The 24,649-nt window shown below is 39.7% G+C and overlaps 1 protein-coding gene across 3 annotated transcripts in view; it reads left to right on the forward strand.

Moving 5' to 3' along the window:
* Nucleotides 1-24,649, forward strand: part of SFSWAP (splicing factor SWAP) — a 589,383-nt gene that overhangs the window by 458,315 nt on the left and 106,419 nt on the right. The gene's annotated exons all lie outside the window — the stretch shown is intronic.

Consider the following 24,649-nt stretch of genomic DNA (forward strand, 5'->3'; position numbering starts at 1 on the left):
CATGGAAATTCTAGGTCTTATGACTGCAGCATCGGACGCGATCCCCTTTGCTCGTTTTCACATGCGACCTCTTCAGCTCTGTATGCTGAACCAGTGGTGCAGGGATTACACAAAGATATCTCAATTAATATCTTTAACACCGATTGTACGACACTCTCTGATGTGGTGGACAGATCACCATCGTTTAGTTCAGGGGGCTTCTTTTGTTCTTCCGACCTGGACTGTAATTTCAACAGATGCAAGTCTGACAGGTTGGGGAGCTGTTTGGGGGTCTCTGACAGCACAAGGGGTTTGGGAATCTCAGGAGGTGAGATTACCGATCAATATTTTGGAGCTCCGTGCAATTTTCAGAGCTCTTCAGTCATGGCCTCTTCTAAAGAGAGAATTGTTCATTTGTTTTCAGACAGACAATGTCACAACTGTGGCATACATCAATCATCAAGGAGGGACTCACAGTCCTCTGGCTATGAAAGAAGTATCTCGAATACTGGTATGGGCGGAATCTAGCTCCTGTATAGACAATTGGGAAGCGGATTATCTCAGTCGCCAAACGTTACATCCGGGCGAATGGTCTCTTCACCCAGAGGTATTTCTTCAGATTGTTCAAATGTGGGGATTCCAGAAATAGATCTGATGGCTTCTCATCTAAACAAGAAACTTCCCAGGTATCTGTCCAGATCCAGGGATCCTCAGACGGAAGCAGTGGATGCATTGTCACTTCCTTGGAAGTATCATCCTGCCTATCTCTTTCCGCCTCTAGTTCTTCTTCCAAGAGTAATCTCCAAGATTCTGAAGGAATGCTAGTTTGTTCTGCTGGTGGCTCCAGCATGGCCTCACAGGTTTTGGTATGCGGATCTTGTCCGGATGGCCTCTTGCCAACCGTGGACTCTTCCGTTTAGACCAGACCTTCTGTCGCAAGGTCCTTTTTTCCATCAGGATCTCAAATCCTTAAATTTAAAGGTATGGAGATTGAACGCTTGATTCTTAGTCAAAGAGGTTTCTCTGACTCTGTGATTAATACTATGTTACAGGCTTGTAAATTTGTATCTAGAAAGATATATTATAGAGTCTGGAAGACTTACATTTCTTGGTGTCTTTCTCATCATTTTTCCTGGCATTCTTTTAGAATTTTGAGAATTTTACAGTTTCCTCAGGATGGTTTGGATAAAGGTTTGTCTGCAAGTTCCTTGAAAGGACAAATCTCTGCTCTTTCTGTTCTTTTTCACAGAAGGATTGCTAATCTTCCTGATATTCATTGTTTTGTACAAGCTTTGGTTCGTATAAAACCTGTTATTAAGTAAATTTCTCCTCCTAGGAGTTTGAATTTGGTTCTGGGGGCTCTTCAAGCTCCTCCGTTTGAACCTATGCATTCTTTGGACATTAAATTACTTTCTTGGAAAGTTTTGTTTCTTTTGGCCATCTCTTCTGCTAGAAGAGTTTCTGAATTATCTGCTCTTTCTTGTGAGTCTCCTTTTCTGATTTTTCATCAGGATAAGGCGGTGTTTCGAACTTCTTTTAAATTTTTACCTAAGGTTGTGAATTCTAACAACATTAGTAGAGAAATTGTGGTTCCTTCATTGTGTCCTAATCCTAAGAATTCTAAGGAGAGATCATTGCATTCTTTGGATGTAGTTAGAGCTTTGAAATATTATGTTGAAGCTACTAAGAAATTCCGAAAGACTTCTAGTCTATTTGTTATCTTTTCCGGTTCTAGGAACGGTCAGAAGGCCTCTGCCATTTCTTTGGCATCTTGGTTAAAATCTTTAATTCATCATGCTTATGTCGAGTCGGGTAAAACTCCGCCTCAAAGGATTACAGCTCATTCTACTAGGTCGGTTTCTACTTCCTGGGCGTTTAGGAATGAAGCTTCGGTTGATCAGATTTGCAAAGCAGCAACTTGGTCTTCTTTGCATACTTTTACTAAATTCTACCATTTTGATGTGTTTTCTTCTTCTGAAGCAGTTTTTGGTAGAAAAGTACTTCAGGCAACTGTTTCAGTTTGATTCTTCTGCTTATAATTTCAGTTTTTTTCATTATAAGATTTAAACTTTATTTTGGGTGTGGATTATTTTCAGCGGAATTGGCTGTCTTTATTTTATCCCTCCCTCTCTAGTGACTCTTGCGTGGAAGATCCACATCTTGGGTAGTCATTATCCCATACGTCACTAGCTCATGGACTCTTGCTAATTACATGAAAGAAAACATAATTTATGTAAGAACTTACCTGATAAATTCATTTCTGTCATATTAGCAAGAGTCCATGAGGCCCACCCTTTGTGTGGTGGTTTTGATTTTTTTGTATAAAGCACAATTATTCCAATTCCTTATTTTTTATGCTTTCGCACTTTTTTCTTATCACCCCACTTCTTGGCTATGCGTTAAACTGATTTGTGGGTGTGGTGAGGGGTGTATTTATAGGCATTTTGAAGTTTGGGAAACTTTGCCCCTCCTGGTAGGAATGTATATCCCATATGTCACTAGCTCATGGACTCTTGCTAATATGAAAGAAATGAATTTATCAGGTAAGTTCTTAAATAAATTATGTTTTTTCACCTTCCCCTATTTTTAGGAAGATGTACCCTATAGCAGACACCGTTCGGGACTCCTGGCAGACGATTCCTAAGGTGGAGGGTGCTATTTTTACACTTGCTAAATGTACGACTATCCCTATTGAGGACAGTTGTGCCTTCAAAGATCCTATGGATAAAAAATTAGAGGGTCTTCTAAAGAATCTTTTTGTTCACCAGGGTTATTTATTACAACAGACGGCCTGTATTGTACCAGTCACAACTGCGGCCGCCTTTTGGTTTGAGGCCTTAAAGGAGTCTCTTAAGACTGAGACTTTGTTAGAAGATATAACGGACAGAATTAAGGCCCTTAAGCTGGCTAATTCTTTCGTCACAGATGCCTCATTTCAGATCACTAAATTGGCAGCTAAGAATGCTGGATTCTCCATTTTGGCTCGTAGAGCTTTATGGTTAAAATCTTGGTCTGTGGATGTGTCCTCTAAATCAAAGCGGGCCTGACTTGAAAGAAATCATTTCTGACATCACGGGAGGTAAGGGTCACCTCCTACCTCAGGATAAAACAGCTAAACAAAGAGGGAAACAGTAATTTTCGTTCCTTTCAAAATTTCAAGGGAGTCCCGTCTTCTTCCACTAAACAGGAAGGGAATTTTGCACAAACCAAATCCATCTTGAGACCCAACCAGACTTGGAACAAGGGTAAACAACCCAAGAAGACCGCTGCTGTTCCCAAGACAGCATGAAGGGGCGGCCCCCCGATCCGGGACCGGATCTAGTAGGGGCAGACTTTCTCTCTTTGTCCAGGCTTGGATAAGAGACGTTCAGGATCCCTGGACACTGGAAATCGTGTCTCAAAGGTATCAGCTGGAGTTCAAAAATGCCTCCCCAAGGGGAAGGTTTCTTCTTTCACGATTGTCTGTAGACCAGATAAAAAAGAGAGGCATTCTTACGTTATGTAAGAGACCTCTCCACTATGGGAGTAATTTGTCCCGTTCCAATACAGGAGCAGGGACAGGGGTTGTACTCAAATATTTTCGTGGTTCCCAAAAAAGAGGGAACGTTCCGGCCCATTTTAGACCTCAAAAGTCTAAACAAATTTCTAAAAAATTCCATCTTTCAAGATGGAAACTATTCGGACAATTCTTCTATTGATCCAGAGTCCATATATGACTACCGTGGACTTAAAGGATTCATATTTTCATATTCCTATCCACAGAGATCATCACCAGTTACTAAGGTTTGCCTTCCTGGACAAACATTTTCAGTTTGTGGCTCTTCCCTTCGGGCTGGCCACGGCACCCAGGATCTTCACGAAGGTTCTAGGGTCGTTGCTAGCGGTTCTCAGACCGTGGGGCATTGCAGTGGCGCCTTATCTAGACGATATTCTAATCCAGGCGTCGTCTTACCAACACACAAGGTCTCATACCGACCTGGTTCTGTCCTTTCTAAGGACTCATGGGTGGAAGGTGAATCTGGAAGAGAGTTTACTAATCCCACAAACAATGGTCCCATTCCTGGGAACTCTAATAGATTCTGTATCCATGAAAATTTTCTTGACGGAGGTCAGGAAATTAAAGATTTTGAATACATGCCGAACCCTTCAGTCCAATCCTCGGCCATCAGTGGCTCAGTGCATGGAGGTAATTGGATTGATGGTGGCGGCAATGGACATCATTCCGTTAGCTCGTTTTCATATCAGACCGCTACAACTGAGCATGCTCAGGCAGTGGAATGGAGATTATGCAAATTTGTCTCCTCAGATAGATCTGGATCAGGAGACAAGAGACTCTCTTCTTTGGTGGTTGTCGCTGGATCATGTGTCCCAAGGTAAGTGCTTCCACAGACACTCTTGGGTGATAGTGACAACGGACGCCAGTCTACTAGGTTGGGGTGCAGTCTGGAATTCCCTGAAGGCTCAGGGTGTGTGGAAAGTAAAAAGTGATTCCCAAAGGAAAAACTATGAGGATGTGCAGTTCAGACAATGCAAAATTTGAAAGAAAAGCTTTCTTAGGACTAAATGTACCCAGTTGGTAATAGATACATTTTGATGTCTTAAAAACTTTTGTTGATGAGCATTTGGTAGTGAAATAGAAAAATGTGGAAAGTGTTGAAAATATATTTTGCAACAGTGTTATGAAACTCCCAAAGAATAAAAAATATATATGAATAGTAAGTATAAGTGTCAATTGATTGTTAAATGCTGACTAATGGGGGTAAAAAGTGCCCAAACAATGAGTGCTTAGAATAATGTATGACATAAAATACAATATAATATCTGGGTGAATGTCTGTGAACAAAATGTCCAAAGTGAAATCACAAAAGAATGTGTTAATACTTGAGTGCTCAGCAAGCTCCACTTGTATCCACGGTGTGATGGGTCTGGTGTCTAGGATAAAGCAAAAACAAGGGGCGCCAACATATTGTAATAACCAAGGTGAAATAAAACTGTGTGTAAATACACTACTCACAAGAGGAGTGGCACCTTAAGCCAATAAGGTGCTATCGGGGAGGCCGACGTTCAGAACCAGCAGTCAGTACGCTGGGGGTCTCAAACGTGAGACCCGTGGAATCTGGAAGGTAGCGTCAAGGGTAACAGCGTGAATCCTCACGGACAAACAACCAGGTGTGTGCTCCGGAGGCTGGAGTATTCTCCCAAAAGGCTGATCTCAGGCTACAGTCCGTATTTGGAAAATTTACTGTGTCACCGCACAGGTTTTCTTAGAAGATATCCCAAACGGATAATAAAATGCAGCTGTCAATAAAACCGGGTCGTGGTTTAAAAACAGGTTGTGTCTATTTCTTTTTGCAACGCGTTTCTCGGTCAGCACAAGACCGTTTCATCAGGCATACTCAGTCTCTACTTCCAATCAATGTTGTGAAATTGAGAACAATATTCAAATCGCTTCAGGCCTGGCCTCAGTTGGCTTCGGCCAAATTCATCCGTTTTCAGTCGGACAACATCACGACTGTGGCTTACATCAATTATCAGGGAGGAACAAGAAGTTCCTTAGCGATGACAGAAGTATCCAAGATAATTCGGTGGGCGGAGGCTCACTCTTGTTATCTCTCAGCAAGCTACATCCTAGGAGTGGACAACAGAGGAATGGGAACTTCATCCCGAGGTCGTTCCACCCTGATTCTCAGGTGGGGCAGACGGGAATTAGATCTGATGGCGTCTCGTCAGAATGCCAAGCTCCCGAGATTCGGATCCAGGTCCAGGGATCCCCAGACCGAACTGATAGGTGCCTTGGCAGTGCATTGGTTGTTCAGCCTAGCTTATGTGTTTCTGCCGTTTGCTCTCCTTCCCTGGGTGATTGCACGGATCAAACAGGAGAGGGCTTCAGTGATTCGAATTGCTCCTGCGTGCCCTCGCAGGACTTGGTATGCCGATCTGGTGGACATGTCCTCTTTGCCGCCGTGGAAGCTTTCATTGAGGCAGGACCATCTGATTCAGGGACCCTTCCTTCATCCGAATATAATTTCTCTGCAGCTGACTGCTTGGAGATTGAACGCTTGATTTTATCTAAGCGAGGGTTCACTGAATCGGTCATTGATACCTTGATTCAGGCACGCAAGCCTTTTACTAGAAAGATTTACCATAAGATATGGCATAAATATCTTTATTGGTGCGAATCCAAGGGCTACTCGTGGAGTAAGTTTAGGATTCCTAGGATTTTATCTTTTCTCCAAGAAGGATTGGAGAAAGGGTTATTAGCAAGTTCCCTAAAGGGACAGATTTCTGCTTTGTCTATTTTGCTACACAAGCGTCTGGCAGATGTTCCAGACGTTCAGTCGGGCTCTGACTAGAATCAAGCCTGTGTTTAGACCAATTGCTCCTCCTTGGAGTTTGAATTTAGTCTTTAATGTTCTTCAAGGGGTTCCATTTGAACCAATGCATTCCATAGATATTAAGTTATTATCTTGGAAAGTTTTATTTTTGCTTGCTATTTCTTCTGCTCGCAGAGTTTCTGAGCTTTCAGCTTTACAATGTGATTCTCCTTATCTTATTTTCCATTCTGATAAGGTGGTATTACGTACCAAACCTGGGTTTCTTCCTAAGGTTGTTTCTAATAAGAATATTAATCAGGAAATTGTGGTTCCTTCATTGTGTCCCAATCCTCCTAAGAAAGAGCGTCTGTTACATAATTTGGACGTGGTCCGTGCTCTGAAGTTTTACTTAAAGGCGACTAAAGAGTTCCGTCCATCATCTTCATTGTTCTTTTTTCTGGAAAACGTAGGGGTCAGAAAGCTACGGCTACCTCTCTTTCTTTTTGGCTGAAGAGTATCATCCGTTTGGCATATGAGACTGCTGGACAGCAGCCTCCTGAAAGAATTACGGCTCATTCTACTATGGCTGTGGCTACCTTATGGGCATTTAAAAACGATGCTTCTGTTGAACAGATTTGCAAGGCTGCAACTTGGTTGTCTCTTCATACTTTTTCCAAATTTTCCAAATTTGATATTTTTGCCTCGTCCGAGACTGTTTTTGGGAGAAAGGTTCTTCAAGCAGTGGTTCCTGTCTTGTCTCTCCCTTTCATCCGTGTCCTATAGCTTTGGTATTGTATCCCACAAGTAAGGATAAAATCCGTGGACTCGTCATATCTTGTAAAAGAAAAGGAAATTTATGCTTACCTGATAAATTTATTTCTTTTACGATATGACGGTTCTATGGCCTACCCTGTCATTTTCTAAGACAGGTCTTTATTTTTGTTAAACTCCAGTCACCTCTGCTCCTTGGCTTTTCCTTTCTCTTCCTAACTTCGGTCGAATGACTGGAGTGGAAGGGAAGGGAGGAGCTATATATGCAGCTCTGCTGTGGAGCTCTTTGCCTCCTCCTGCTGACCAGGAGGCGTAATCCCACAATTAAGGATGAAATCCGTGGACTCGTCATATTGTAAAATAAATAAATTTATCAGGTAAGCATACATTTCCTTTTTTGGTTGCTATTTCTTCTGCTCGAAGAGTATCTGAGCTTTCGGCATTACAATGTGATTCTCCTTATCTTATTTTCCATTCGGATAAGGTGTTGTTATGAACTAAGCTTGGTTTTCTTCCTAAGGTTGTTTCAAATAAAAATATTAATCAGGAAATTGTTGTTCCTTCCTTGTGTCCTAATCCTTCTTCTAAGAAGGAGCGTCTGTTACATAATTTGGACGTGGTCCTTGCTTTGAAGTTCTACTTACAGGTGTCTAAGGATTTTCGTCAATCATCTTCATTGTTTGTCAATTTTTCAGGGAAACGTAGGGGTCAGAAAGCTATGGCTACCTCTTTCTTTTTGGCTGAGGAGTATCATCCATTTTGCCTATGAGACTGCTGGACAGCAGCCTCCTGGCTTCCTCATGGGCATTTAAAAATCATGCTTCTGTTGAACAGATTTGCAAAGCTGCAACTTGGTCGTCTCTTCATACTTTTTCCAAATTTTACAAATTTGATACCTTTGCCTCAGCTGAGGCTGTTTTTGGGAGGAAAGTTCTTCAAGCAGTGGTTACCTGTCTTGTCCCTCCCTTTTCATCCGTGTGCTATAGCTTTGGTATTGTATCCCACAAGTAAGGATGAAATCCGTGGACTCATCGTGTCTTTTAAATAGAAAAAAAAAATTATGCTTACCTGATAAATGTATTTCTTTGTTCTATGAGACAGGTTGTTGTTGTTATTTTTTGTTAAAACTTCAGACACCTCTGCACCTTGGTTTTTCCTTTCTCTTCCTAACTTCGGTCGAATGACTGGAGTGGGAGGGAAGGGTGGAGCTATATATACAGCTCTGCTGTGGTGCTCTTTGCCTCCTCCTGCTGGCCAAGAGGTGATTTCCCACAAGTAAGGATGAAATCCGTGGACTCATTGTGTCTAAAAAGAAATACATTTATCAGGTAAGCATAAATTTTCTTTTTGTCTCCCCGAGCCAGGCGAAGTTCTGATGGGGGGGGGGCAGATTGAACCTTTTTTACAAGGCTTGGCAGAAGTCAATGGGTACTGAACTTAATTTCCCAGGGGCAATGCTTAGAGCTTCTTCCTCTCATATTCCCAAAGATCCTTTAAGGCCAGAAGCTTATTGTCATGCTTATCAGACCCATTGTAGCAACTGAAGCTATAGAAGTAATTACCTAGTCTCTTTAGAGGAACATAATCAAGTTATTTTCCAAACTTCATTGTTCGAAAGAATGAAGGGACTTACAGGCTCATCTTGGATCTTAAAACTCTAAACAAATCTCTTGAAGTTCCAAGTTTTTAAAATGGAGATAACTTGCATTATACAATACTTCAGTTCCGGAGGGTCAGTTTATGTCTACCATAGATTTAAAATATGCCTATTTGCATATCCCTATTCACAGGGATTATACAAAATTCATCAGATTTGCCTTTTAAAACAAGAAAAATATGGGATCAACACAGTACAGCTCCTGTATGTCCCAAAAACCAGAGGTGCGCCAATCCACTATAACACAAACTGTGTATATTACAAATTATAATAAAAAATGATAACCTGTATATATTGTATAATATGATCAAAAAAATAAAAAGTTATGGTAACACACAAATACAATGGTAATGATGAGGTAAATACAATGCATAAAGTTTGAAAAAAATCCTTAGGAAAAAGTCCCAACACTTATGGAAAGTCCTATACCGAGGACTCTCACTAATAATGTCCAGTTGCAAAAAGGTGCGTCAACCGAGTGACAGGCAGCTCTCTCCAAAGTGTGTGCAAAATATCTGGATGTCCTAGAAGACAAGAAAAAAAGAGAGGCGCCCTTGGTGCAGCAAGTCCTAAACAGCATGTAACAACTTCCAGCAATAGTGATTAAATACAAACAAACGTGCACATGCAGTGCAATAGTGGGCGGACCGAAACTTCAGAGCCGTTCGGCTGACTCCCCAATGGCGGATCAGCTGGGTGATGATACAGTGCTTCGCCGGCGACACAGGGATTCAAAGCTCCAAGACGCACCCGTATTGGTCAGCTGGGAGATATATATACACCACAGACTATAGCGGCTTAAAGATAATTATCCGGAGCAAGGAAGAGTGATAAAAATATTTTATTAAAAACACTTAAAAAGTTGCTTTGCAACGCGTTTCTCTGCTAGAATGCAGTTTCATCAGGCTACATAATTGTTACACTCTACCTTGCTACCTTTTATATCTCATAAAACCAATCAACAGTCTGTATATCAACTACGCCCATATTTCTAAAGACAAATCAAGTGCTGTGTATTCCACACACCCATAAAATATCGCATCTGCGCTCATTAGAATGATCAGAGTTACTGGGTGCGCGGAAAACAAAGCCTTTACTTAAGCTGAAGTTTAAATCGAGTCCTTTCACAAAGTATAAACAGGTGTGCAGGCAAAAGTAAAGAGCATCTTAGCGTGTGAGTCAACTACGTTCATATTTTTCAACAATGAGGAAATCTAATTCTCACTCGCGATAAGAGTGTAAATACAATCTATCCTAGTTCAAATAAAACAAGGGTAATAGTGTTCCGCTAATATTGTGAAACAGGCGATTTAGAAGTTAAATATGAAATACATATTTGTTATATAAAGACATTTTTGTATAAAATACACATTTATAACAAACACTTGACAATTCTTGAATAGGCATAAAGATGTATATAAAATTCCTAAAAACACCATTGCAAAGTATACACATTAATTGTTTGATCCCACTATCCTAATATAGTGAATAAGGATTATAGGTGTATTGTGACCATTTTAATAAATGCAGAGGATGATGATACACTCTTGATCACTAGAGCGGTACTTTATGATGTTTTCTACTATTGGTCGCTAGATTAGATACTTTAAAAGGTTTTCATTTGATGTTTAAATTATGACAACTAAACTAGTACTAATCTAATGGATGTCCCCTCGTATTTCCGTTATTGGATATAATCCACGGATAACAACAATATAATATTGGATATGTACAAAAACAAATACTATGTGATGACGTTTATGTGTATCAATAACTGTGAATAGTCTTGCGTACCCGACTATGATATTAATTTCTAATTCATGTTCCAGTATACAATTAATAAGGAAGTACTAATATATATATATATATATATATATATATATATATATATATATATATATATATATATATATACACATATACACACACACACACACACACATACCACAAATGTCCGTATACATACATGTTTGTACATAAATGGTGTGAGATTGATACAACCCCATAAATACTATATGTATTAGATCCGCCATTTTTATAGTAGTAAACGATCTACTTTCACTAAATGGATAAGGTGACAGATGAGTGGTGTATCTCACAAGAAGAGATCCCCTTAATAAATAATATAATATGGATAAAATGACTCTTTCATATAGTTGTAAGTCCTAGATGACCACCCAAGTGTGATGGGGAGTGAAAATATATATATGTTGTTCTATTATCTTATATATAATTAATATTACTGAGTGTGACATGTGACTAATTCTATAGTGCTAATAGGTGGTTTATCAGTGTATGCTCACTATGTAAGGGTGTATGTGAGTATAATCCCTAGGATATAAAATTTGTGGCGTGTAAAATATCATCTTAGCTATAACTATAAACCTCACAGAGGTGTCAGAGTTTAAAGGTGTGAAATGTAATCCTCATTATGGATGAAGTGAAGGGAAAGTGTAAGATAGGATTGATGAACAGTGACAATTGATTGTGGGGATAGAATATGTGAATAAGTTTCCTAATGTGAATCCACATTCAAATTTAACCCTAATGGGTGCCTAGTTTTCAATTTGTGGATCCAGTATGTTTCTCTCCTTCTTAGTCTAATAAATCTATTGTGAAAATGTGACATAGGAATTTCTTCTATGGGAATAATAGTGTAACAATCGGGGTTCCCTTTATGTTTCTTATGACAATGCTTAATTACACTATGGGATTTTTTGTTATTAATAATGCTTCGATAGTGTTCTGACCAACGATGGCTGAGGCGTCTAATGGTGCGACCAATATACTGTACCCCACACATGCAACATATTAGATAGATTACATAATGTGAGGCACAGGTTAGTGTACTTTTGATCTTAAAAGATTTTTTTATCAATGTGGGATTGAAAAGAACGTTTCCCATGGCCAATATGGTCACACATTTTACAATTGGTAACATTACATTTACATGCTCCTCTATTGGTGACAAGTAAACTTTTTCTAATATTGATTCTATTGGTGGATTTGTGAAATCCAGTTTCTTTACTTTTAATAATTTTACTGTGCCTCACATTATGTAATCTATCTAATATGTTGCATGTGTGGGGTACAGTATATTGGTCGCAACATTAGACGCCTCAGCCATCGTTGGTCAGAACACTATCGAAGCATTATTAATAACAAAAAATCCCATAGTGTAATTAAGCATTGTCATAAGAAACATAAAGGGAACACTATTATTCCCATAGAAGAAATTCCTATGTCACATTTTCACAATAGATTTATTAGACTAAGAAGGAGAGAAACATACTGGATCCACAAATTGAAAACTATGCACCCATTAGGGTTAAATTTGAATGTGGATATAGCAGCATTCTAATGTTTCTCTCTCTCTTTCACATAGTATGTTATATGTTTATGCTTAATCATAATACTTTAATTGTTCACATTAGGAAACTTATTCACATATTCTTTCCCCACAATCAATTGTCACTGTTCATCAATCCTATCTTACACTTTCCCTTCACTTCATCCATAATGAGGATTACATTTCACACCTTTAAACTCTGACACCTCTGTGAGGTTTATAGTTATAGCTAAGATGATATCTTATACGCCACAAATTTTATATCCTAGGGATTATACTCACATACACCCTTACATAGTGAGCATACACTGATAAACCACCTATTAGCACTATAGAATTAGTCACATGTCACACTCAGTAATATTATATAGATTTCCACATTATTTTTTTATTTTATTTTTTTAAACAAAGTTTTTTATTGAAGGAAAAAGAAAAAAACACCAATCAGGGGCAATGCATCCAACATACATCAACATAATAGTACAAGTCCAATATACATATATAAAAAGAACAAAAAACAGCAAAGAAAAAACATGTGTTGTGTATCACATATGGTAAGAAGCTGCCACTACAGTAAGGCAACATCCTAAACAGAACTTGCGTAAATAATATCAGAGACACTGCTCCTGTTAACCCAAATTTAGGGACTATCAAACCCTCAGTATTTTTTCCGTTTTTGTGACTGTCAGCCCCCATAATAGGGGAGCTGGGGGATGCTAATATGTGTATAAGCTGGAGAAGAAAGATCATGCTGACCTAACGAGTCGCAACCATACCTCCCTGGCCTACTGCATAGGGAGATAATCAGAAAAAAGGAGAGAAGAAGAGAACAAGAGAGGGGAAAAGAAAAAAAAAAATTATACAGAGAGCTCTTATTTCACAAACTCCTCTCCACTTATCCCTGAATTTGTATCCAGTCGGACCATATCTCCCAATAATCGTCCATTCGATCAAGTGAACTATATACAGATTTTTCCATTGTCGCCAAAAATTGCACCACTTCACAAACAGCAGTCAACGAGGGTGGCTCTATTTGCTTCCAGGCTCTAGCAATACACAGTTTGGTGGCAGAGATAATGTATATCAGCAATTGTTTATTGTGTTTAGGTAACCCAACATCAAACACATGAAAGACAATACATTGAGGGGTCAGAGTTACAGACAGATTCATGGAGTGAAGCAAAATCTCAACATCCTGCCAGAGAGGCACCAGTTTCGGGCACATCCACCACATAATGGTGACGATCCCGCAAACATCTTGGACAATTTAGTGGGGACTCTATACCATTTCAGTAGTAATTTGATATAGCCTTCAAAGATAGTCACACAGTGTAGTATCTTTTTTGTTAGAGTTATAGCTTTGCCAATATCAAGTTCAGTAAGTGTCGAATTTAAGTCTCTGCACCAGGCTTTAATCTGCCAAGGAAGTCCCTGAGACTGATCATGGAGGAGAGCTCCATAATGAAAAGTGAGAGGCTTGTAACCCCCCAGTCCACTTCGCCATCTATGCTCCCATTTAGAAAGCTGTCTGGGATTTCGTTTAGGGAAATCCCATGATTTTAGCAAGCTTAGTAACCTATAGCCTTTGAATCTCAGCCAACGGGGGGGGTCATTAATTGAATTAATAATTTGCGAAACAGACATCATAGCACTGTTGGAGTAGAAGTGTTCAGACACCGTACTTTGTCCAGTATCCCAGAATTCTGCATGGATATTGGGTAGATTCCAGATCAGGCCTCTCATCTGGCGTATTGGGGAGGGGTGCGGAGCAATCTCCGAATGATGTCGGAGACCATGCCATAAACAGATGTTTTGCTGGACAATAGGGTTTGCAATTTGTTTAGTTATAGACTTATAACTGGGAACCCAAATGACATCCGACAGACTTAGGCTTCGAGGAATAGACATCTCCTCCAAACCATACCAGCCCGGTTGTTCTGCACCCAGGCCCCAGGCTGATATATGGGAGAGCCTCGTTGCTTCATAGTACAAAAAGATATTTGGGAAGGATACTCCCCCTTTAATATATTCTCTTTGCATAATCTTATGCCCAATCCTAGGTGCTTTACCCTCCCAGACATATTTAGTAAATATCTGGTGTATCTGTTGAAGTATGCTGTGTGGAATGTTCAATGGGATACATCTAAAGATATAGAGGACCTTTGGGAGTAGAGACATTTTGATAGTGGCCACGCGTCCTAACCAAGATATCTCTTTAAAGTCCCATCTGTGAATTAAGGATTGTAATTCTGTTAGTAATGCATCGAAGTTGAGGTTAATCACAGAGCTAATGTCAGCGCTAAGCTTTACACCCAAGTGTGTAAGGGAAGAATTAGACCATCGAAAGTCATATCTACTCTGTAGAACATTAAGCTGTTCCTCAGAAATATTAATACAATATGCCTCGGTTTTAGTTACATTAATTTTATAAAAACTAAACCTGCCAAATTGTTCCAACAGTAAGAAGACCGAGTTTATCGAGGAGATGGGGTCGGTAAGAAGAATTGTGACATCGTCCGCATAGAGCACGATTTTTTCCTCCCTGTCACCGAAGGGGGCGCCTCTAATTTGTGGGGAATCGCGTATTGCCTGCGCTAATGGCTCCATTGCTAGGGCGAATATTAAAGGGGACAGTGGACAGCCCTGTCTAGTGCCGTTGGAGATACTAATTTCTGGGGAACAAAAACCCATGCCTCTCACCCTAGCACGTGGATTAGAGTATAGTACCTTAATCATATCAATTGCGTGCTGGGGGAATCCAAAGATCTTCAACACTTCCCATAAGTATTCCCATCTGACCCTGTCAAAGGCCTTCTCGGCGTCTAATGACAGGACCATCAGGGGTTTATTAGATTTTTTGGCCTCAGTGAAAATATTTAATAACCTCCGAGTATTATCAGGGCCTTGCCAGCCCGGAATAAAGCCGACTTGGTCAACCTTAATCAGGGAGGGGAGCAAGTGTGCCACTCTATCTGCTATTAATTTAGAATATAGTTTGGTGTCTACATTGAGTAGGGATATGGGCCTAAAATTAGAGCATATAGAGGGGTCTTTCCCAGGCTTGGGTATTGCAATAATAGTGGCTTCTAAGTTCTCTATGAGAATGTGGCCCTCTGATTTTACCTCATTAAAGACCTGGCATAGTATTCGCTGTAGATTAGGGTTTAATTTTTTGTAGAACTGACCAGTAAACCCGTCCGGGCCCGGTGCTTTATTATTTTTTATTTGCTTGATCGCCTCTCTAATTTCGGATTTAGAAAAGGTTCAATTAATTTGTTGCCATCTGCTTCAGACAACGAAGGTAAATTTAATTTTTGCAGGAAGGCAGATATATCATTAACCAATGCCATACTTGGTTTCTCAGCTTTTTCTATATTGTAGAGAGTCTCGTAAAACTCAGCGAAAGATTTGCCTATGTCGTCCGGCGCGTATACCTTATGACCATTTTGGCTAAGATAAGGAATCCTTGAGGCTGCTGTATGATTTTTAAGTTTTTTTGCCAGTAAAGAATCCGCTTTGTTGCTCTTATAATACATAGTAAGTTTACATTTTGAAACTGCCTTTTTGATTCTCTCTATTTCCAAGGCCTTAATCTGGTCTTTTAGATATAAAATATCAGCAGACAACTCAATAGAAGGAGTTTGTTTAATTTTTCTTTTATTCTAAGATCACATACTAATTTTCCTAATGGGGCACCCCATTTTTTCCTCTGAGCTGCCATTGTGGCTATACAGAAGCCTTGTACAAACGCTTTTAAGGCAGCCCATCTAATTTGATGGGAAGTTTGGCCTGCCGGGTTATTTATGAGGAATTCCTCAACCTTTCCGGAGATTTTTTGCAGAAAGGTTTTATCGTCCCAAGGGACTTAGGCAATTTCCATGACGGTCTATTTGACGTGTAGCTTCCTTAACTTAATAAGAAGGATACCGCGTCATGGTCTGACCAGGGGCAGCTGTGTAGCTGGGACTCTGAGATCATATTCATAGTCCAGGAATCGACAAAAAAATGGTCTAATCGGGAATAAGACCTATGGGGGGTCGAAAAGAAAGAGTAATCCCTTGAATTGGGATGGCATGATCTCCAGACATCATACAATGAAAACTGGTGTATAAGATTACGAAACTTAGAAGATGTATTTTTAGAAAACCTATCAAGGTCTTTTCCACTCGGGAGCTGTCTATCAACCGTAGGATCCCATACCATGTTAAAATCCCCCCCGAATACTAGCGTCCCTTGCCTCAGTCTCCCGGCTAGATGCAGAACCTTACGAAGAAATACTGTTTGACCCTGGTTAGGGGCATATATATTGACTAGAGTATAGATAAGATTATTTATTTTACAAATCAGTATCAGAAATCTGCCCTCAGGATCGCTCTCAACATGTATCCGATGAAAGGCCACCGTTTTGTTTATTAAGATAGATACTCCTCTGCTTTTATCCTGATGGAGAGAATGGAAGATCACTGGATATTGCAAAAACTTTATTTTTTGGAGTTTGTCTGCCGCCCAATGTGTCTCCTGAAGGAAGACCACATCGCTGCGAAGTTTCTTAAAAAAATTGTGAGACAAACTTCTTTTAGTTGGTATGTTTAGACCTTTTACATTTAAGGTCACAAAACGAAGTTTGGATATTGTCTTCATGGTAAAAAAAAAAAAAAAAGGGACAGAAGGGAGAAAGGTAGAAGGAGAAAGGTAATAAGAGTCAGAATAAGAGGAGGCCAAGACAAAAGGCCAGGGAGACAAAATATATCTCAGCTAAAGGCTTAAAATTAAAGTGGTTACGAGTTCACAGGCTAGCACGCCAAATTTAAGACTATGAGAAGAAAAAAAACAGGGAATAAGTCTAAGGAATCTGTGTTCACTTGTTTACTTTTGGTAAACTGTGGTTTTACCTGGGGGGGGAGGGGGGGTAGGCACGTAGCCTGCTGAAAGGATTCAGCAAATGGAGCAACAGTCCGGGTCAGGGACAATCTAAATTATCTTAAGATAGTGAAACTATTATCTAATATTACAATATAATTGACCTCATCCATCATAGTAAGGTGGGTTGGTGGGAAAGGTATCATACACAGGAGCATTTAACCCACTAGTTCCTGGGAATAGTTAAGATCTAATAAGATAGGTCTCACACATAATATTCACTTAAGCAGCTCCCTTAATTATGTGTTATAATAAAGTATAGTGTTATCTAAACTAAGATAGGCATTCAGCTAAATACTATCCATATTAAATCCAAACAGGGCTTCACTCTGCCCAAGTTATATAAACACTGAAATATAGTTGAAAAATGTACAACTTTAGCAAAACATTCTTATAGTTCTGGATACAGCCCTATAAGATAGTAGGATATGAGACTCAATAAAGTGATGTAGTTAAACACATAAATTTAAACGTATTACTACAGTCATCCAGGCTATAAGAGCAATCTGAACCCCAATGAAATACTTAAAGTCTGTTTGGAAAAATAAAGTCCAGAATTGTTTGCCAGCCAAATAGACTAAATGTATACATATTTCGTTCCTGGACAACAAACCTGTAGGGAGCAAACTTAGTAATACATAAAAATAACGGCATATAAAACAGTGTGGAGGCCCAAAATAAAGTAGCCTTAAACCTAAGCATAGGGACATCAACTTGTAACTGTACATAGCAATACTTCAATAATATTTTTGACATAGGGACTTTACTACATCCCATTTAGGAGGTATAAATATAAGAAACACCTTAACCACTTAAACTAGCTATACGTCCATACAGATCATGTATATCTAACCTGTAAGATGTAATTAACCTCATCCAGTTTAGTAAGGTGAGTTGGTGAAAAAGTTATCATGTGCAGGAGCACTTAACCCTTCAATTCCTGGGAATAGTTAAACTCTAATGAGATAGGCCTCACCCATACTATTCACCTAGTCAGCTCCCCTAACTATGTTCTATAATAAAATATAGTGTTATCTAAACTAAGATAAACATTCAGTTAAATATTATCTATATTAAACCTAAGCAGGGCTTCACTCCGCCCAAGTTATATAATCACTTAAATACAGTTGAAAAATGTGCAACTTTAGCAAAACATTCTTATAAATCTAAGTACAGCAATATAAGATAGCAGGATGTGAGGTTCGAGAAGGTGGTATAGTTAAACATATAAATTTGAACATGTTACTGCAAGAATCCAGGCTGCAGGAGTAATCTAAACCCCAATGATATACTTAGAGTCTGTTTGGAAAGATAAAGTCCAAGGGTGTTCGTCAGCCAAGAAAACTGAATGTATACTTATGTCACTCCTAGACAACAAACCTGTAGGGAGCAAGCTTAGCAATTCATAAAAATAGCGACAAATAAAATAGTGTTGGGGCCTAGAATAGGGTAGCCTTAAAACTAAGCATAGAAACATCAACATGTAACTGTACATATCAATATTACAAGAACATTTTTAACTCGGGGATATTGGTACATCCCATTTAGGAGGTACAAACATAAGAAGCACCTTAACCACTTAAACTCGTTATATGTCCGTACAGGTCATATACATCAAGCCTGTAACAATAGGAGGTAAAGAAGAAATAATTAAGATCAACAAACAAGTTTAGTAATACTCATCAGTCATTAACTTCTGACACATCTTCTCCTTGGGTGAGTACAGTTGGGCCCATAGCGAAGTTATGTTTTTTGGCAGGGGTGGATCGTTGTGGGAGAGAGCCCCATTCCAATGCAGAAGGCCTCAAAATTGAAGATGATGAAGATGACCGCACAGGATCTTTTTGTGTTAGAGGACTTTCCCTTGACTCCAGAGAATTGTGTGTAATCCAGCCTTTGAGTAGAAGATGACCTTTATCTGGGGTATCGGCCGTATAAAGACGACCCTCTCTATGGATGAGGAGTTTAGTAGGGTACCCCCACCTATATTTAATTCCTTGTTGTCTCAGGGTTCTCGTGACCTCTCGGAATAACCCTCTTTTCTGGATCGTGAATTGAGACAAATCAGGGAATATCTGAATATTCCTAAATTTTTCAGGCAATATCGGACGCTGGAACATTGCCCTGATAATTTGTTCCTTATAAGTAAAGAAATGAAATCTAGCTATCACATCTCGTGGCTTATCACTGGGTACATTTCTTCCTTTAGGGAGCCTGTGGACTCTATCCACCAAAGCCTCATTTGAGAATCCAGCAGGTCGGAGCAATTCACAAAGCTCTGTAAGAAAAGCACACAGTTCCGATGATGGGACCTCTTCAGGAATACCCCTAAATCTCAAGTTATTCCTTCGAGACCTATCTTCCATATCGGCCATCTTTGTTTCAATGGAATCTAGCATGTCTACTAGTACTTGGGAATGATTCGCTAGATTACTCTGCTCCACTGCGAGGTCTTCCTGTTTTCTCTCTAGAATATCAATGCGCTCACTAATAGCACCAATGTCCTTACGTAAATCTGCTGCAGAGTTTTTAATGGCCCTAGTAAGGGTGTCTTGGAGGGAGTTTAACCTTTCAGTAAGTGTGGATACTATATCTGAAGCTGCAGACTCCGCCATGTTGTGTAGCAGATGAGAATCACACTCCCCACCAGTATTTGTTTCCGTGTGATGTTGAGAGGTAGTAGCGCTGTCTGAGGCCTTGTCTGCCCCTGATTTTGATCTGAAGTGGTCAGCCACCGACTTTCTATATTCACTAGGGTTAGCGGCTTTCCACCCTGGCCCCCTGTGGCATGTTATAGGTAGCGTCTGTGTAATGTGGGCAGGGGTAGGTGGCTGGATATCGAAAAACACACGAAGAGAGTGTAGAAAACTTCTGGGTCCCCCTATAAAAATTAATACAGCAGAGGAGAAGACTAAAATCACTATAAATTTCAGGTCAGAATTAATCCCTATTTATGAGTCACTGCACAAGGTCCCTGGCCCAATGGACCACTTTAATATTCACATTATATATATCTTCCTTTCACTTATTAACTCCTTTATGTGAGGGAAATGAGGAGCTCGCCAAGACAGTTCAGGTGTATAATAGAGGCTATGTAAGCTTAGCTGATTTTATAAAAGGGCCCTGTGGGATTTCAGTAGTTAAGACTTTAATGAGTCCTGTGGGCTAGTTGATGCTGTTTAGTTGCCGCCTAATTATAGCACAGTCTTGCTTATCCAAGTGGAGGCCAGATAGCAAAGCAAATATAAATAAAACAGAGTTTCCAAAGCCACCTTGAACTAAGCTATCAGATGTAAGAGGCCCCAGGAGGGGTAAATGGACTCCGGGCAGTGTATATCCTTTCGCCTCATAAGTCTTATATTGTGCAACCCTCTTATAAGGCCCTCTTTGTTCCCCAAGCTTACCCTCTGGAGAAGTGCTACAGTCTCTCAGTGGTGCGTGTCCGTCGGACCTCTGTGGGTTTCAGTGAGTGTGCCCGTTCACAGGAGACAGTCCGCTCTCCCACCAAAGAAATGCAGCGGCAATCCGGCGCGTATGTGTCTAACGCGGCTCAAACTTAGGCCGCACCACTCTGGGGAAGAAGGGCGTCCGGCAAAATGGCGGATCGTCGCGCCAAAATCTGTGAGTACACAGGGCTGCGGTATGTAGAGTTAGGTAGCCGGGGTTTGCTGAGTGAGGGTTGCGGCGGCTGCCGCGGCCATGCTGCAGAATTGGCAGTATGATCCCTCAAATCACGGAGTGGGTTCGGGCCTAAGCCGGGTGAGTTGTGGCCACAGTTTCAAGGCAGCTGGTGAAGGGGTCAAGCCAACCCCAGGGCTGTAAAATTAGAACAGTCCAGTGCTCCGGAGTGGATCCCCAACCCTCCGGAGCAGCTATAAGAAGTCTCTGAGGTTCTAGGTAATGATCGGGTCAGTCTCCAGTGGGGACACCCAAAAACGTCCAACAGACTCCAAATTCTTCCTTTGATGTTACAAGGCAGCTATCACTGAGTAATATCAGGCAGATTTATACTTAAAAGTTCAATGTAATAGGGCTAAAATAACACTTTTTAATGCCCAGAGCTCTCACACCTCACGTCTGCTCTCATAGGTAGTTAACTCCGCCCCTCCACATTATTTTTTTAACTCACTTCTCTTCCTCCATTTCTTTAATGCTTGAAAGTAGTAGGTCTCATGATAGTGGCTTCAGATGTCAGATTTTCATCCTCTACAACTAAAAATGTTGCAGCAGTGAGTGAAATGGAGATTACAAGGATCAGTCTCTGAAGATTTTCTTAGACTTTAAGGCAGTTCCTAACATAGTAGCAGACTCACCAGTCTCTCTTTCACGGGACCTTCTTTTAACTTGGGTGGTGATCACCACAAATACACAGTCTTGTAAAATTGGGGTGCAGTCTGGGGTTCACTGAGGACACAGGGAGTTTGGTTTCACATCTAGAGGCAAGGTAACCAACATCAACTTGGAACTAGATGCACTATTCAGGTCTCTCCAGAGCTGTCCTTTTATTATGAAAGGAATCATATCTGAGGTTTCAAACAATGCCACTACTGTGGCTTACATCAATCGTCAAGGCGGAACTCAAAATGCTTTAGCAATGAAAGATGTAGCCCGCATTCTAACATGGTTAGAACACCATCATTGCATGATTTTGTGGGCAAGTGGGAAGTGGACTTTCTCAGCCATCAATACCTTCACCCTTGTAATGGTCCCTGAATCACAAGGTATTTGACCAGATTGTTAGTCATTGTGGCAAATCAGACATAGATCTCATAGCTTCAGCTTGAATCCCAAGCTACCCTAATATTGTGCAGATCAAGCTAGGATAAAACAGGAACAAACATAGCTCCAGCATGGCGACGCAGGACTTTATATGCAGATGTACTCCATATGTCTTTCAGCTAGCCTTATCTTCTTTTCAGGAAGGATATTATCTCTTAAGGTCCTTTCTTTCACCTAAGATCTGATCAAGAGATTTGACAATTTGATTCAAACACAGAAGCCTGTTACCAGACACATTTACTATAAAAGTGTGGAAAACTTTCTATAACTGGTGTGAGACTAAGCATTACCGTTCCTTACCAAGGAAATATAATTTGGGCACACTATATATATATATATATATATATATATATATATATATATATATATATATATATATATATATATATATATAATTATTATGGTTAAATTTCACCATAATAAGCACATTAAATATCATCACAGTTTTTTTGGGGTTTTTTTTTAATGATAATTGGCCACATAACATCATTATAAAACTATAAATGACCCTTATTGAGCCATTTATATATTGAAGCCTATACTGTAAGGTTTAATAGATCTCATATCCATGAAGAGATAATAATCATATTAAAGTTCTGCTAAACCAAATAAAATTGATCTTTTGTTGAAATATCCAGATAATTAGTGATAGAATTAATAATCACTAAATCTTACATGCTGAGATATGGAATGTGACCAAGGATGGACAGAGATAACGTCATGAAAATAGGCGTGGTCACATGAATACCGAATATAAAACACAGCAGAAATAGTGGCGCCTCGCCTTTTGATGAAGCCTTCAGTGGTAAAAGTTGTTAAGGGGGGATTGGGGCCTTCTTTTATCTATAATGCAGTGATTATGACAACAATAACAATAATATAAAATAAGGCAACTCTGCTTTAAATCTAAAACGTACTAACCGGTAAAAGCTGATCCTGCTCACAAGACTGTTAGCACTGAGAGACCACACGGTTATTTTATTTTTTAAAAGCTTAATGATAAATTTGAGGAAATATTCTCAAACAACTATTGCAGATTAGCCATAATTAAGTAAGGTGTTTAAAGGGTCTACATCTTAGTCACCTTAAAGTCTTAGCTTAGATTAAGCAGAAAATAGCCTCCTGCACCCCTTTCTATATCATACAACAGTAACAGTACAAAAGTTATTTTAGAATTAATATTGTTTCTGGCAACTTTGAAATGGCTGCCAAGCTCGACACACTGATGACATCAGAATATGGGCGGCATATAGTGCCCAATCACAAAAGGCTCACTAGTTGGATGCAACAAACTGTCAATGCTATTTAGATGCAGCCCAGATCGTGATGTCATCAGTGGGCAGAACTTGGCAGCCATTTCCAATGTGTATTGTTGGAAGTCAATTCCTGCCTAGTCTCTGCAGTTCATATTCCAGGTGTTAACAACTGAGAAGCAGATTTTCTCAGTCTGTTTTTACATCCAGGGGAATCGTTTCTTCACCAGGATGTGTTCAATCAGATTGTGGATCTTTGGGGTCTTATGGCTTCTTGTTTGAATTCCAAACTTCCCTAGTAGCTCCTTGGTCATTTCAGCTTGCTTATTTGTTTCCTTCCCTAAAACTTCTTCCCAGAGTGCTTTCCAAGATAAGGCTATAGAAATTGTGAGTTATCTTGATTGCTCAAGCTTGGCCTTGCGGGGTCTGGTATGCAGATCTATTTCAGATATCCAGTTGCCCTCCTTGGCCACTTCCTCTGCATCCGGAATTTGTCTCAAGGTCCATTTTTTCATCCGGATCTCAAATCTCTAAGCTTGATGGTATAGAGATTGAACGGTTAGCATAGTGCTTTCTCAGATTCTGTGATTAAAACTTTAATCCAGTCTTGTAAACCTGTGACTAAAAGGATTTATCATAAGGTTTGGAATACTTTTATTGCCTGATGTATAGATCATGGCTTTTCCTGTCATTCTTTTAGAATTCCTATAATTTTGCAGTTCTTACAGGATGGTTTGGATAAAGACTTATCTGCCACATCAGATTTCTGCTCCTTTTGTTTTGTTTCACAGGAAGATTGCTAATTTTTCTGACATTCATGGTTCTTTTAAGGTTTTGGCACGGATTAAGCCGATTCATTCCTCTCTGGGGCCTTAACTTTGTGTTTTAAAGGTTTTGCAGGCACCTTCTTTGGAGCCTATGTATAAAGTGGATATTACACGTCCTTCTTGGAAGGCTTTGTTCATTTTGGCTATCTTTTCTACTAGAAGATTTCTGAATTATCTGCTATTTCTTGTGACCCCCCTCCTTATCTTTCATCAGGATAAGGCAGTCTTAATGACCAAGTTTGATTTCTTGCCTAAAGTTATGTCTTCAGACTATATCAGTAGGGTAATTGTTGTTCCGCCTTTGTGTCATAATCCCAAGAATGCTTTAGAGAGATCTATGCATAATTTGGATGTTGTTAGAGCTTTGAAGTATTACACTGATGCTACTAAGGATTTCAGACAAACTTCTAGTTTAATTTTTTTGGTTCTAGAAATAGACATAAGGTCTCTATTTCTTTGACCTCTTGTTTGAAGCTTTTGATTCATAAGGCTTACTTCGCAGGCCAGCCTTCACCGAAATGGATAACTGCTCATTCTACTAGGTCAGTCTCCACTTCTTGGGTTTTTAAGAAAGAGACTTCAGTTGACCAAATTTGCAAGGCAGGTACTTGGTCTTCTTTGCATACTTTTACTAAATTCTACCATTTTTATGTTTTTGCTTCTTCTTTTGTGGGGTTGCAGATTTAGTTTTTCAGTGGAAAAAAAAGTTTCTAAATCCAACCCTTTGTCTCATTACGCGGGGACTCCTCCGCATGGATATTTGATCCCAGGAATAATCGATCGTAGGCTGCCACCATCTG

Source organism: Bombina bombina, chromosome 2 (assembly GCF_027579735.1).
Source record: "Bombina bombina isolate aBomBom1 chromosome 2, aBomBom1.pri, whole genome shotgun sequence".
Classification (NCBI taxonomy): domain Eukaryota; kingdom Metazoa; phylum Chordata; class Amphibia; order Anura; family Bombinatoridae; genus Bombina; species Bombina bombina.